This window comes from Cavia porcellus, unplaced genomic scaffold, assembly GCF_034190915.1.
Source record: "Cavia porcellus strain 051 isolate PalLab524CR breed Dunkin Hartley unplaced genomic scaffold, mCavPor4.1 scaffold_6, whole genome shotgun sequence".
Classification (NCBI taxonomy): domain Eukaryota; kingdom Metazoa; phylum Chordata; class Mammalia; order Rodentia; family Caviidae; genus Cavia; species Cavia porcellus.
This window is the reverse complement of record NW_026947489.1, coordinates 15,064,686-15,080,936: the sequence shown is the minus strand read 5'-3', so window position 1 is coordinate 15,080,936 and position 16,251 is coordinate 15,064,686.

Genomic DNA, 16,251 nt, shown 5'->3' with positions numbered 1-16,251 from the left:
TATTCTCCAACAAGATATGCCCCTCAGGTGCCTTCTTTGGATTTTCCATAGCAAGACATGAGAATTTAGCACATTGCTTGTCAATTTTGTAGAATCTAAAACAATCAATCCTATGTAACTAGTAGTGGACTTACTAGTAGTAACAAATGATAATGCTAACTAGCCATTTGAGCAGAGTCAACACCAGATATCTAGAATTTTACTTGCAGTACAGGGTGGTCCATTAAGCCTCTAATAAACTCTGTTAGGTGAATTACAGAAGAAAATTTAGCGCTTATGAGAAAAGTTCCTGGTATTACTGGGTAGGGAATTATTCTGTCTTCCACCTCTCATCTTACTTTTAAAGTCTGCTTGATTCTAGATTCTTGAGAATAATACAGTATGTTGATAATGAATTTACTATTATCTGATATGACCATTCGGAGAGAGTTCTTGAGCCACTGTGAACATTAGCAAAGGTTTGTAAATATCCAACCTATGGGGGGAGAATTACCAAGGACAAAATTCCTGTATGGATTGAGGTGTGTGTTGCTCTACTTGGCAAAGATTCCTGTGACCCACTGAGATGATGAATGAGCATCAAGAGAACATAAATAGAGTAATGAGTAAAACCAGCTGAAGACATAAAGAATATACCATATTCAGTTTTTTAGGTCATTTTTCATGTTTTCATAAATATTTTAATAGCTTCATCTCTTCTTTCCTTTATATTTGCACTACAGTTTTATATTGATAGCATTTGTGGTACTTAAAGTTGGTGTTCTTCCAAAATTTCATGATACTCAAATAAAATACTGGCAGTTAAAGGAAGATGGAATATCACTGTAAGTAATTCAAAATTTTTGCCAGATTTAAAAATTTATGAGAATTTATATTGTCTCTGGAAGTAGAATATATATTCAAAGAATCTATAGATAGAAAAAATATGTAAGTATATAGGTTGATGAATTTTTATAAGCTGAATAAGATTTTACAGTCTCTAAATCAGGAAACTTAGCAGTAGCCTGGAAGCTTTTTATGACTTCCAAAAGAATTGAGTTTATTCAAGGTTAGTAAAGACCAGTAGATATATTGTATTAGATGGAGGGTACATTAGTCAACATGGGGATAAAACTCAACTTTTAGGTCACATTTCTGGGACAAAATGCCTGACATACACAACTAAAATGTTGTTTATTTTTCTTTCATTGTTTAGGAGGTCTCAGTCCATGGCAGGTTGGCAGAATAGCATGGTAGAGGAAAACTTCTCACTTTCTGGTAGCTGGGTAGCTGAGCATAGGGGAGGACTATGAGAAGAAGAGTCCGGAGGTGAAATATGACTCCAGGAGATGTAGACATTATAATAAGTAGACAAAGATTTAAATTAGCTGTTACAGAAATATTCATGGAACAAAATGAAATTATGTTTAATGAATTAAATTTTGAGGATAATGCACCACTAAAAATATGAACCAAGTAGCATAAAATTAGCTATACAGCTGGTTGTGGTTGTAAATAACTGTAATTCCAGCACTCTGGGATATTGTGGCTGGAGAATTCTAAGTTTCAACCCAGAATCAGCAACATCACTAGTTGGTGAAACACTATCTCAAAAACAAAAGCAAAAAGCAGGAGTGGGCAAGTCAGAAGCAGGGGACATAGCTCAGTGGATAGGCCCCAAAAATCTTGAATTGAAAAGTACGATAACTGACATGAGAAAGGTACTAGAAAGAGTCATCATGTATTTGAGTTGCAGACATGTCAATTATGATCATATATTTTGAGAAATAGAATGAATAGAAATTGAAACAAACGAAGAGAGACCATCGTCTACTACAAAAACACCAGAATGCTTATAGTTTGGTTTCTAAAACAAGAGAGAAAGAGAAATGAAAAGAAAAAATATTTTAAAATATACATAATTGGTTTATCAATAAAATTTTTTTTGCATATCTAAAAATCTCTATCAATTCTAAGTCTGATAAACTTGAAGAGCATTAAGTGATCCGTTATCAAAGACAAAAAAATCTTCAGAGGAACAGGAGATCAGTGGCTCATCATCTATAATGGATTTTGAATAATGTAACATTTGATTTTTCAATCAAAACTATGGAGGAAAGAAGGCAGCATCATGGTGTACTGTTTTCCACATACTGAAAGAAAAAAACATGACTTTAATAACTCAGTTGCTCAGTGTATGGCAGGCAAGAAAGAAACAGAGCTCAAGGGATGTGGGAGAGAGATAGATCTTTCCAGACCACATCCTCAGTGACTTGCTTCCATGGACAGGGCCTCATCTCCCAAAATCATGTTTAGCTTCAAACTCATCGGTGGTCTAATCTAATGATAAATATCATACATCCATTACCCAACCAAAATCATGAAGTCCCACTTATGAGCACATGAGGCTTCAAAGTAACACCTAGATGTAATATAACCATAAAAGGATTAAACTATATTAATTAAATAAATGAATCTGAGAAAGTTACATCTTCACTCTGTGCTGGGATGTTCTCTGACTTGTTAGGAAATTTTTAATTAAAAAATAAAAATGATGTACACACATGTTATTAACATGGAAAGGAACTTGAAGTAAAATATAGCACGTGAGTACTTGGACACATACACATAAAATTGAACTTGATTCAAGTATGGAAACATGGTCATCTCTTCATGATGACATTATACACTTAACATACCTTTATATGTTTTTAATTTTTCATAATGAAATTTTATTTCTTTTAAAATCATAAAACTGTTCATGATGCTGGTTTAAGTTTGGTAATAACATTATTCTATTGGAGATAGAAAAAGAATGAGGCAGAAAGCCCAGGAAACAAGGTGGATTTCAAGGTAGTGTAAGAAACTTGGGGTGAAACTCAGTCCTCATAGATTTAGGGAAGGGTAGATTCAGGGCAAGGTAGCAGCCTTCGGAGTTCTTACCATTTCTTCTATGTTTCTGTACTCTGTTTGCTGTATTTTTCCTTAGAAATACTGTAGTTCAGATGTCATTTTAATTTCTACTTCATTGTTTAATTAACATTTGGTTTATTTCTTTTGAATGCAGCAGTGTGATGAATGTTGTCATACATGAAGACGATTCTTGGAACAATATTGACTTTTATCAGAGCTTGGGGATCTAAATCAGGGTTCTCAGCACCCCTGAAAGTGTCTCCAGTGTACTGTACATTCCCCATGTTGTCCAGGGTGCTCCCATTATGCATATTAACAAGCATTTATCCACGTACTCAGTTTCAACTCAAGGTAAGAGAACTATGGCAGGGCTTGAGAAATCAAATTAGTTTTAGAAACAAGGTACCTCAGGGATTAGATATTTCAACTTGTAGCTATGAACTAAAGGACCTGTTAATGTGAAAAAGATGGCAAATATAACCAATAATTTCTCATACGAAGCAAGTTTTGTTTGTTGTGAAAAGTGTAGGTTCTTGGGGGAGAATCACGGTGGTATTTTACACTTTCAGAGCAGGAAAAGCATATGTTCAAGAGCACAGTTCCTTAAGCTGATATTAGCCATTACAGTGGTACGAGAAGAGATAAATATAAATGAGATGGCTGTGTGACCTTAGTGTTTCTTTGAATCCAGAGGGTTAGGGTGAGAAGAGCCACTATTATGGGATATGAAAATGAGGGAAGGACAAAAGTCCTACAGATGTTCTGCAATATTTTTGTGTCTCTGCATGATGCAGCCTCTTTTCTTGCTCCTCTAAGAGTCCAGTAAGAATGATTAATACTATATTGTGTTCCTTAAGGATGCTGACCACCAAAACTTTTGCTAAAAAATAGTTGGTATGTATAAGTCATCTTTTGTTGCTATGACAAAATATCTGGGAAAATCATCCTAATGGAGAGAAGTTTTATTTTGGTTCATAGTGACAGAAATTTTGGTTCTGTGGTCAGATAACTCCCTGCTTTAGGCCTATGGAAGGCAGAAATGTCACGCAGAAGAGATAGTGCAAAAAGCTCCTCACCTCATGGCAGTCACAAAAGAGAGAAATGAGAGGAACTGAAAGAGTCAGAGTTCGAGAGGAAGGAATCAGGGAAATTCAATTCCTTGAGGTTATGCTGCCATGATCAAATCTCTTTGAGTAGGCCATGTATCTTATTCCCCCACCTCCAAAAATTACCATCTAATTATGACATCATCAATGGGGTGCTCCATTATGGAAATTAGATCTGTTTTGGTCCAGTCACTTCCATAAGCAACCAAGACTTCAGCACCCTGGGGCAAGCATCAAATCTGTTTCAGTTATTTTTCTCCTTGCTGAGACAAACTATCTGATACCCACAAATTGAAGGAAGAAATGTTGCTTGATGTACTGCCTTATGCTTGCCTGCTATGCTATGGACTGTTTCTCCTCTGTGATGTCTGTCTACCATGACACCCTGCCTGGAGCCAGTGGACTATGGATGGATGCTTCTACAAACTGAACCAAATAAACCTTTCCTCATCTAACTTTAGGTATCAGATATTTTGCATCAGCATCAAGAACAGTAACCAAATATATCTCCAAAACCTGCAGTTTTTCTCACAATGGGTACTCAGTAACTTGCTCTCCAGTAAATTAATGTGTGAATTGGAACTTTGATTCCTTTAACTTTGTGATTTCTCAACAGCTAACACAGGATCTAGCATAGGATGGAAACACAATAATTATTTGTGAAATGCATGCTAGTTCCCCAGAGCACTTGGATAAGACAGTTATTATGTAATAAAAATTATTTCCTCTCTCTCTCATCTCTATCTTTATCTCTTTCTCTCTCATCTCTCTCTCTCTCTCTCTCTCTCTCTCTCTCTCTCTCTCTCTCATCTCTATCTCTGTCTCTGTGTGATAGAACTAGGGAATGATCACAGGACTTTCAAACTGAGTTAAATACCTAGCTTTTCTTGTAGGTTTATTTTTTATTTTTGAGACAAGGTCTTGCTAAATCCCTGAATTGTCCAGGCTGTACTCAAACTTGTTATCCTCCTGATTCAGCTTGCCAGAGTGCTAGGATTACAGTGCTAGGATCACTGTGCCTTTGGGGCCCATGTATTTAATATAAATAAAAAGCAAATAGAGTGATATAAGTTCTATAGCCTGAGCATTTTATTAAATCTTGGCTCACCTGTTTCTAGCTGTGAGACATTAGTCAATTCATCTGCACCTCTGCCTCAGTTTCTCCACATGTAGATTAAGCTTTATGGTGACTAGGGTATTAGCATGGTAATCAGCATATACTCAGAATAGTATATGGCACCACATTGTGAGTACTCGCTAAGTATTATAATTATCATTATGACCATTATAGAAGGAAACAGTTTATAGAAAAGTTAATGAATATTTTTCTTTCTGTAGCCTAGGGGTATAAGCCAGTATTTGGCACATGTGAAGCAAGCACTCTAACCTCTGCTTTTATGGAGATCAAAACATTAAAGATGATGCTTTAGAGGTTCACAGAGAAGCTGGTGGATTCAGCTACAAGAGGATTTGGCACTGAGGTGCCACTTGCTGGTCACATTGGATAATCATGTTGTTCTTACTAAACAGAAATGTGAATCTTTGTCTAAACTCAACCACTCAACTTGATTAACTTTCATTTAAGTAGAAGTTTACTTTTGAAAGGTTGAGTTTTCCATCATTTTTTTTTCTTCGCAGCTGTCTTGGCTGATTCCGGCCTCAAGAGAAAGTATCTGAGTCAGAGATGAGGTCAAACAGGGTTTCTGGTGATGTTCCCAGCACTCTGAGAAAGACTGTCTCTCCTGGAGTACCATGCCTGCTACTATGAATAGCTTGCAGGGAACCACCAGATCAGTGTAACAGATCTCAGCCCAAAGCAGTTGTCTAGCCCACCCTTGGTTATATTTGAGAGAGTGTTAGCCAGCAGCATGGGTCTGGCCCTCTTCAATATCCTCCATAAATGAACAATTCCCAGAAAGCCTCGTCCATGGGCCAAAGAAGGACAAGCAACTGAGAAGCAAGGGGACTGGGTTTTTGCCCAAACAAGAATCCAAGGTTTATGAGGAAGCCAGGTAATTTTACAGACACATTTGGATAAATAAAACATATTTCCACTCACCTACCATAAAAAGGCAAAACCTAAGTGCAGAATTTCAAATACATATTTTGCTTTCTTAATTGAAAACGTGCATTAACGTTTTTCCTTTGCATTTTTTTCTTGTTCTCCTGTGTCTCTCCCCTTATTGTCGCTGTAGAGATCCCTAGAGTTATTTTCCTGAGATGGTCACGTAATTACTCCTCTCTCCTCCAAAGAAATGAAGTTGGTTAATTTGCTGTTTCTAGAAGAAGTGAAGCTAAATATGTCTGTGATTTAAAGTGGATTTAACACAAGCTGAACTCCAGACTACGTCTTTAAATACTTTGAGTTGAGTATTCTATTAGAAATCTGGAAACCACTCAGCAGACCTGAGGGCTGAGATTGGGGAAAGCATGACCCAGTGAAAATGGTACCAAATACTTGGTTTTGGGGACCAGGATCTAAGTCTCCATTTTGGCATGCCTGAATTATATGATATGGAGCAATATCCTACTTTCTCTGAATCTCAATTTCTTAATTTATAGAACCAATGGGTTGATGTGAGGCTCAGAGATACTGAATGAAAGTGCTTGCCCATAATAGCTGCTGTATTTTACCTATGTTGAGCAAAATGACTCCTATTACAAATTGCTGTGAATAAAAATAATGTAAGCAAAATAAAAATTGTTATAGGAATAAAGTAATAATTATAGTTAAATGTTTTGGGTTCAATCTTGTGTGTGTGATAAAATGATAGCAAGTATTACATTTATGTGAAGTATATTTTAAATGCTCTAAAGAGCACTAGATCAGGCTCTCTCAATTAAAAATGGATGGTATCGATGTAGGAACCATCCTCCAAATCTTGCTGAAATGCAAATTCCTAGATTTAGCTAAGACTTCCTTGGGCGCAGGGATCTGTGTTCTGTATACAATTTCTATCCACATTATGTTTTAAAACCATAAATTTGTTGATATAGAATTTTAAAAGCAATTTTGAAACAATTAGTACAACCTTGTCTGAAAGATGATCTACTTTGATAGCATATCACATGTACTCTACTGATATTGATGAACATTTTATAATCATAAGAGTAATTTGATTTTGATGAAACTCACTGGAATGTTTAATGAAACTTATGGGAGCAGATTAGTTTAAAACCCAGATTCTGCTTGGTGCCAAGGTCCACTCTAACACTTTCAAGGTGTAAGACTTTGAAAGCGTCTTTCTCTTTCATTTCTAGTTGAGATGCTGGACTGTGTACCTTCACACTGACCAGTTATTGGGTGACAGTCTTCCTCAGGAAAAGAAAAACAGTAATTTGAGCTAGTCACTTCCTATGGAGACAACAGCTAATGGCTCTCTGTTAATGTTATTCCTCATTAGCAAATCAGGTTCTTCATTCTAAAAGGTGGATTTGACTGGGAAATGATCAGATCTAACATGTGATTTATGCTAATCATTGTACATTCTGTGGTATAAGTGGAATGGAAATATCTATCCATTGTTATAGGTGAAGATCAAAAAGGTTAATTGATTCACCCTGGTTCTAACAGTTTGTCATTAACAAAGGTGACACTGAAACTTACATTTTCTTGTTTTCAATTGTTATTTGTAGACCATTGTTTCAAAACTGCAGAGATGGATAAGGATATAGCTATGGCTGCACATGTTCATTGTATTATTTACTTTTATGCTGAAACACAAGTTAAGGACAGAAAAGTTTATTTTGGCTCACAGTATGTAGGAGTTTCAGTCCATCATCAGCTGGCTCTAAGGCAGGTTGGCATGGCAGAGGGGCATTGCAGAGGAGAAACAGCTCATGGCAAAGTAGGCAAGAGGCAGCAAGGAGTGAAACCTCCTTCTTCCTGTCTCCTTGTATTCCAACCAGGCTACAAATCTATTTATTGTAGCCACCCACATCCAGAGTTGGGCTTCCATTATCCAAACCCAGAAGTATGCTAAACCAATTTAATTATCACATTCCCTTGACCACAGTATTACGTATCCTAATCCAGCATCCCCCACCCATGATCCAGCCACCTCCCCAAAATCCTGCCTATGAGTGTATGAGGCTTTAGGGGGACATCTAGATACAAGTTCTAACTCTCCTAAATCTGAGTGCTTTGCAGCTCAATATGTAAGGTGTGTTTATTTAAAAAACATTTGTAAAATGCTCTTTTAATTACAAAACCTGGGAGAAATGTGGGGAATATAAAGGCAGTTCTTACAGTTCAGGAACTCCTGAACTAGTGAAAGAGGGAGGTAAATAGGCCAGAACTATGGCCTTGTCAGTAAGAATTGAGACTGGGTAAATAAATAAGCATCAAATGTAACCCATATTTCTCAGTCTTAGCTATCTAGGAAGTGGTAATACTCAATCTAGGTTTCAAAAAAGATGAGGAAAAGGCAGAAATAACAATGTCCAGTGTTTTGAATTAGCATAACTGCAAATAATTCAATGTAAGTACAGAGTATTGCAAATGTGACTAAATTGCAAGAGGAGAGACTGAAAAAATTAGTCCAACACTAGAGCTAAATGGCCTGTGGGAGGTTTTCTGAGTGGTTTGGACTTAACTTTGAAGACAGGCTCTGCCAATGAAGGAAGATTAGCTGTGGGAAGCAAAAACACATTTGAGTTTTAGACAGATCACCACAGGAATGAAGCAGAATGGGATTATCCCGGAAGTCAATAAACCAAGTAAGAAAATGAAGATACAATCTAGGTGAGATACAAGAGCAGCTTGAATTTCTGCCTGTTAATTCATGTTCATATCAATTTCTACTTTTTATTAGGGTACATGAATTACCTTCTTAGCAGAGGGCAGATAATCAAGATGTCTCTTGGGAAATGAAACTAAGGAAAATCCCCTGTAGACAAAAAAAAAAAAAAAAAAAAAAAGATGGTGGAAAATGGTGAGTTTCAATAGCATTCAGAAACTGTAGCCATGAAGGATTTGAAGCCTTGAAGGATTAGAACCCTGAGGTCATGAGAGAAATGATGGTGATTGCATACATTTGCTTTTGAGTAGCTGTGAAATAGGGACTATGGAAAGTCTTAGAGATCTGCCCGCTCCCTTTCTGTGTATGCATCCATCCTCACTCAGAGGTGCATCTTACTCCTCTTACACCTAGGATATTTTGCCTTAACTTCCAAGGTATGAGCCTTCATATAACACAATATCAACTATAGAATGATGCACTTGAATGTACCAAGCACATCAGGCATTCCACAATTAACAATTTGATACATTTTGCCCCAGTGAATCCTCTAAAAATTACCTATATTATAAACATGAAGAGACTGGGGCTCAGAAATCATTAATAATAGCCTGTCTGAAATGATCCCAAGCTCAGTGATAATGTTTCAAGATCAAGACCACACAACTGCCCCTGCTGGAGTTCGCTAAGTTTGCATAAATACAGTCTTTTCAGTCAGAAGAAGTGGCAGAATTTTTCAGGACAAATCAACAACAGCAAAAAGCAACTCATTTTATCTGTAAATTAGCAGAGGAGCTAAGAATATGTGTTCAGGAGTCCAACAAATGTACTCACATGTAAAGTTGGAAACTTGCTAATTTCTCCAAGTTTTGGTTTTCCCATTTATAAATACTGGAATGATCAATATCCATTGCATGGCATTATTTTGGGGAAGTAATGAATTTACCAAGACATTTGGTAAAATGTCTCAATTATATTAAGTTTCCATAGGTACAAGCTAACAGATATTTCAGGTTGAGCTTTCCTTATCTGACATGCATGGGACTAGAAATATTTTTGCATTTAGATTTTTTTCTTTTCATTTTGAAACATATGCATAGACTTCACAAGCTGAGCATTCCTAATAAAAAATTCAGACTCCAATTTTTCCATAAGCATTAGGTCAGTACTCAAAAGTATAGATTTTACAGTATCTCAGATTTCAGATTTTCAGATTAACGATGCTAAACCTGTAACATTTTAGCTTCTTGTTCTCATTCTACTATGAAAGACTAAGTCCCTTTGTATCATGGATTTATGTCAACAATTTTGGGGATTTTTGTGGCTAGCTGAAATCTTTATTTCCTTGTGAAAAATCATTTGAAAGAAACTTTTACCTGCAATGCTTTTTATTTTCTTTCCTTAGCTCTGTGTTCCCTGATGGACGTTTTCTTGCTGAGTTTATTTGGACACTGCAAGCTTTCTATATTGCCTTCCTTTGCCAATAAACCTTAGGAATTTTGTTTGCATTTTCAGTGGAGGCTGTTGATGTTGAAAACTAAGATCTGAGTTATAAAGCAAAAGAGCAATAACTACACAGCATTCCTTTAATCTTCCCGAACCTCACTTCCTCTTAGATTAAATGACGTCAGTCCTACATATCTCACCAGTCAGGAGGATCAAAAGATACAGCAGCAGTGAAGTACATTATAAAGCTAAAAAATGTGTAAAATATAAGCTCTTCATTTTATTTCTGTTATACAATAAAGAAGCTACAGATAAAAACTATTGTGGCACCAGTTCTAATTGCTGGCTCCTACAGTTGGAACTACTGATCAACATGACATCTGAAAGTGACTTTAAGAAAAAGAATATGAAATGATTTCTTTGAAATGAGTCTGTGCTTTGTTAATTTTTACAGAAAAAGAAGTAGAGAAATGATAATGATGAGTCTCTGACTTGCAGGACTAAAAGCCCATGTACTCTTGACTTGTTAAGATCATGTATATTTAATTTTATAATCTGAAGAATAATGGATAATGTTGCAGTGGATATATATTTTAGGATTCCAACTATTGCCTGTGAGTATTAGAGATAACAGCCAGGAGACTGCATAAGAAATAGAGGTTTCACAAAAAAAGACAGAATAGTAAAAACAAGAGCAAGAGTCCATGAGGTCTAAAAGTTGTCATCTCTTCTTACGTTCTCTATGCCCACACCTGTTACTACAGAAATTACTCATGGTAATTGCTTACTTGGGTAAGGTAGCCTCTGGGCCTTTTTGTGTGCTGAGGATTTTAAAATACATGCATGTGCACCTATGTAATTTTATTGTAAATGTTGCTAATATAAAAGATATGTAATATGAATTTTATAAATATGACACATTTCTCTATATTATAAATTCTCCAAATACTCTTATTTGTCATAAAATGTTTTCATTTATTTTTGGCAAATTCTTATAGATTACTTACATTTGACGTTTGCAGTTGATAAACAAGTGTAGTTTTGAGGTGTAAATTGGTTGTTCTTCAGTTTATGTTGCAAGTGAGATGAGACAGAAATAACAACAGAAAGACATACCTGAGAACTTCACTTATTTTTAAGTAACATTTTCAAGGATTTGAGGAATAATTACTGAGAATTCAGAGAAGAAGTTTTACATTTTTTCTGCTAGTTACAATCTAACGTCTATGACCAAAACACTAATTTAAGTTTAATCCATATCATTAACAATTCATCCATAAATATTTTAGGTCTGGGCAAAAAATAAAATAATAATTTACAACATTTCCAATATTTGCTAAGTTCTGAGGTATAAAAATTCCTGCTATAGTTCATTTAAGGTGACACTTGACCCCGCTGAATATAAAGTTAGGAAGTGATACACAGTATTGCATCAAACTGTCTTCCTCACATCATACAGTAACAATGACTGTAAGTTGTCTTAAGCAAATATTAGTAAAATGTAGTAAAATAAGAACCGACGAGTTATAACAATTACTCAGTTTTCTAGAAGATATTCAATGTAAGGCTATATTCTTTACTGTCTATAAATAATAGCCATATTTTAGTAACGGCATTACAAAATTCTTTTAAGTTAAAAGTCAGATGTTGTGGGATATAATCAAAGTTGACTGCAAGGACCCACTGGCCCTTAAGATCATTGTTATAGACAGTGAGTATTTGGATGTCAAAAGATTTACAGATTTACCAAGTGCTTGTGCAGTATATTTAGTTTGTAAGTTTTGTTATTCCACTAATTCAATGGGCCACCGTGACTAGTTAACAACCCTGTAGTGAATTCCCCTCCCACAACACAGCCTGCTGTTGCATTCAAAAATAATACACTGGATCCCTTTCTGTTGTGGTAGAATTTGAATGCTTGAATGTCACACCTGAGTTGGATATTCATAGGAAATGATAGACCACCTCACAGCGAATAACTAAACACACTGCCTTCCTATCTTGAATGACCATTTCTGCATCCACTGGAAAGATCTGTCCTTTATGAGTAATCTCAAAAGCAGGCATTTCCTTCCCGTGTTAGCTGCAGTTTCAAAATTCATTCAGATTGCAGTTCTCTTTGGATTGTGTTTTTTATTTTTCCCCCTTTCTGCAGACGAGGACTTTTATTCGCCATAGTCCAAAGCTTTCATATGTGAAATTTGTCTCATAAATTAAAAAAGAACACCCACATGGATGATTGTTTTAAAACACAACTAGGTTTATTTTTATTTCTTACTCCTTTTTGTGGCTTGTGGAAGAAAGTGGATAAATGTGTAATCAGCCCACATAAAATTTGACAGGCAGATATTTTATAATATTGCCTTGAGGGAATCTGACTAGCACAGGCTCTTTATCCTGGAGATTCCATCCAGTTCTCACCAAGGGCAAAGAGCACAGCACGTTTGAGAAACAGCTGCCAGGACCAATTCTGTCCTGTTGCCGACGGCAAAGTGGGAATGTAGATTCTCAGCCTGAGACAGGGACGGGGAGTTTGCACCAATGATGATATTAGTGACAGAGGTATTTGGATATCTCTCATTTCTCAGCTGAAGGAGGGAGATATGGTGGTACAGGTATAGGAATTGCCAACTGGCTAACATCCCTGAGCCACCTGTGTGCTTTGGTAGTCACTGACCTAAAGCAGTTCTTGGCTAAAAGGGCTTTGAAAAGTCCACTTTGGTGCATTTTAGCATTCAGAGCTATTTGGTGCTTGTCTGATGAGACATTTTCCAGTAGAAATCAATAGCCTAGGGCAAGGGGAATTTTAGTTAGATTTTGTACATTTCCAAATTGGAACAAAACTTGCTTGGTGCAGCTGAGCCCAATCTCAGGAGTGAAAATTTTTTTCTTTATTATGCAGACTCCTCTAGATGTTGGCATGAAAAAATAGAAGCAAGACTTGCAGACTTGTGTGGCAACAGGTGTAAGTCTGGATGCAATGTAAGCAATCTCAGGGTCACGTGAGAAGAGAGAGGATGACAATCGAATCTGTAATGCAGGGTGACTGGAAAGCGAACAAATGAAGAAGAGTTGAGAATGAGCCCTAGTGATTGCAGAGGAAATTACCCTATTTTAAAATCATGGAAATGGATTTACATTCGACAGTCAACCCTTGGAACCACTCTTGAGATTCGGAATCAGGTATAATAGTTTTTTTCACAATAAGACATTTCAGTTTCCATGTCCCAACAATGCTTTGCAGTTCACAGTCTGCAAAGTTACTTCACTGATTTAGTTGTGTTCTTGGGTAGGTCCACAGGCTAGAGGAGAGAAAGGTGGAGTGGACCAATGCCTATTTCTGAAGGTATTTTTAGGTGCACAACGCAGGACCAGTCAACAGAGACCCATAAGATAGAGCCCAGGTTTTCTAAGTGGGGTGTTGGCAGCTGAAGGGTATCTGAGCAAACCTTCCCAACTCTGTGCTTTGTGTCTGATGGGCTTGGCTTCCCTCACTTTCCATTTTGACTCTGACTTCCTGGGTACAGTTCTGGACTCCATGCATGTCTGGTTCTGCTTTTAATACACTTTTACTAAGATATGATGAGGCACCTAAGCCATGACAGCACACAAGTCCAATTAATATTCATTTTCATTTTCTCCTGCTTTTGCGTCAGCTCTAAAACCTTGGAAGCATGTTATTACCATCCACCCCAGCCACTTCACTCCACACGTAACAAAAATCATTTTCAGTTGAGAAAATTACTGCATGGCGAAATGGGAGCCAGGCTAAGTCACAGGGTTCAATCACATTTTTAAGGCTTACGTTAGAGGAAATTTGCTTGAAGCCTCTGGCAGCCTGCTGCACCTTCCCTACCTGTTGCCCTTCTAACTAACTTTGCAGAGCTTTGGTACTCCTGAAATATCAGGTAACAAGTGCAGATCAAAGCGGTTTCTAGATTTTCTTGCATCATGGATTTTCTTGATTCCATGGAGGTCACTGCAAAAGCTGAGACTCGAGTTGTCTGCCTATTGTGCCCCCAAGATGTCCCCCTGCATCTAGCCGTGTGCCCACCTACTCTGGGCTCACACAGAGAATCCATACTGGGATTTAGATCTAAAATGTCCCCAAGTCTCTCATGTTTTAAAGCGATTGGATCATGGGGTTCATACTTGCTTGTGGATTCATCCAGTAACAAGTGCAGCAGCTGAATGTGCCATTAGGAGGTCAGGACTGGCGAGTGGCAGTCCCTGTAGGTGTGACCTGGGAGTGTACATTCATGACACCAGCTCCTCACTTCTCTCCCTGCATCCTGGCTGTCATGGGTTGAGCGCCTTTTCTTCCACCATGCACCTCTGCCATTCTATGTCTATCTTGGAGCCAGTTGATCATGGACAAAATACATGAGCCAAAGAAAAACTGCTCCTCCTTTAAGTTATGAGAGGCAGGTATTTTGTTCCAAGGACATCAGCTAATACCAAGTTTTCATTTATGGAAATAGGTGACTGCATCACAGAACTTAGTCTTAGCTTGGGAGTAAACAGCACAGCTTTGGGTTTCCTCACATTTACAAGCTCAGAGTTACCCATTTGAGTGAACCTCAGAAAGCACTCCTGGCCTTACCATTGTTACACTGCTCTGTACCTGAAAAGCTCTGTTTACCTCTCCACATTGGGCCATATTCTGTTGGGTTTACTTTTTGATGGCACTACATGGTTTTTACTTTCTAAATCAAGAATACATCTGTATCGCAAGGCCTTACATATGCTGCTTTCTCTGCATGGAATATTTTCACTCAGGTTTTCACCAAATTAACTTCAACCCCTCCATTCAAAGTTCAGCTCAGATTTTCTTTTCTCTGACCTCTCTGCTTACATCTATTCATGCTTGTGGTTAAGGAAGCTCTTATTCGGGGTCTTTAAACCAATTGCTGCTCCATGGTTTACAAACTCACCATTGCAAATAATCTATCTGACTCTTTGATAAACATTTAGTTTACATTTTAGATCAGAGGTTTTAAAGCTATCATCTTTGGGCACTTATTTTTGAAAAATAAAATTTTGTTGGAGTACAGCCATGCTGATTCCTTTGTGTCCTGTCCATGACTGCTGTCACAATGGAACACAGAATTAAGCAGTTTCAACAGAGACTCACGACCCACACATTTCTAACACCAGGCTTTTTCACCAAAGCTTTGCCTACCCTTGCTCAAGAGTATTACCCAACTGAAACAGGGAACATGTTGATTTTGTTCAACATCTTATTCCTCTGTAGATAGCATACTTCCTCACATATATGCCCATTTCAGTGACTGTGTATTTGATAAATGAGCCAATGAGGAACACACAATCATCATTAATTACATATCCAGAATGTAGTAAAAATTATACAGCACAATACTTTATCAATAATATAGGAATGCATGTCCTGTTTCACTACTTTGTCTTTTTAGTTGTCAAAATAAAAATTTTAAAAATACAAAATGTACTAGTGAATTTTCAGTTTACTCAATAATATTGGCATTGGACTGATAAGTGCAAGGTTGAATATATAATCATGTCCCACCATTCAAAGGATTTGTTTCCACACAGGCTCTGATGTCCTCACATTGCCATCCAACTATTTAGCCTTTTTAAATGAAGCATGGAGCTCACAGATGCTATTTTTAAAATACTGTTACAAAACATCAGTTGTTCCTGATTGATTTTAAAATATTTTATCTGTTCCACAAATGGCCTATGTAAATCTACACACATAACAACACCATTAAAATACTGCTATGCTGTGGGGAGAAATAAAATTTTCTCCCATGGATAAAATATATGAATCACCACTTTTGCAGACAGTCTACAGCTTTGGATGATAAATTAATATACCAAGCATATACACATATTCACACATAGATGGTAGAATTTTGCTTCATTTTAAAACTTTCATTTTTCACTAGTTTTATAAGACAAGCACAAGATTTGTGCACAGCCTGGGAATGCAGAGGTGACAGGGACCTTTGCAGACACTGACAGGCTCCTGCGTGGCCACACCATTAGCCTTTCATGGCACCATTAAGTAATCACAATAAAGAGCTGTG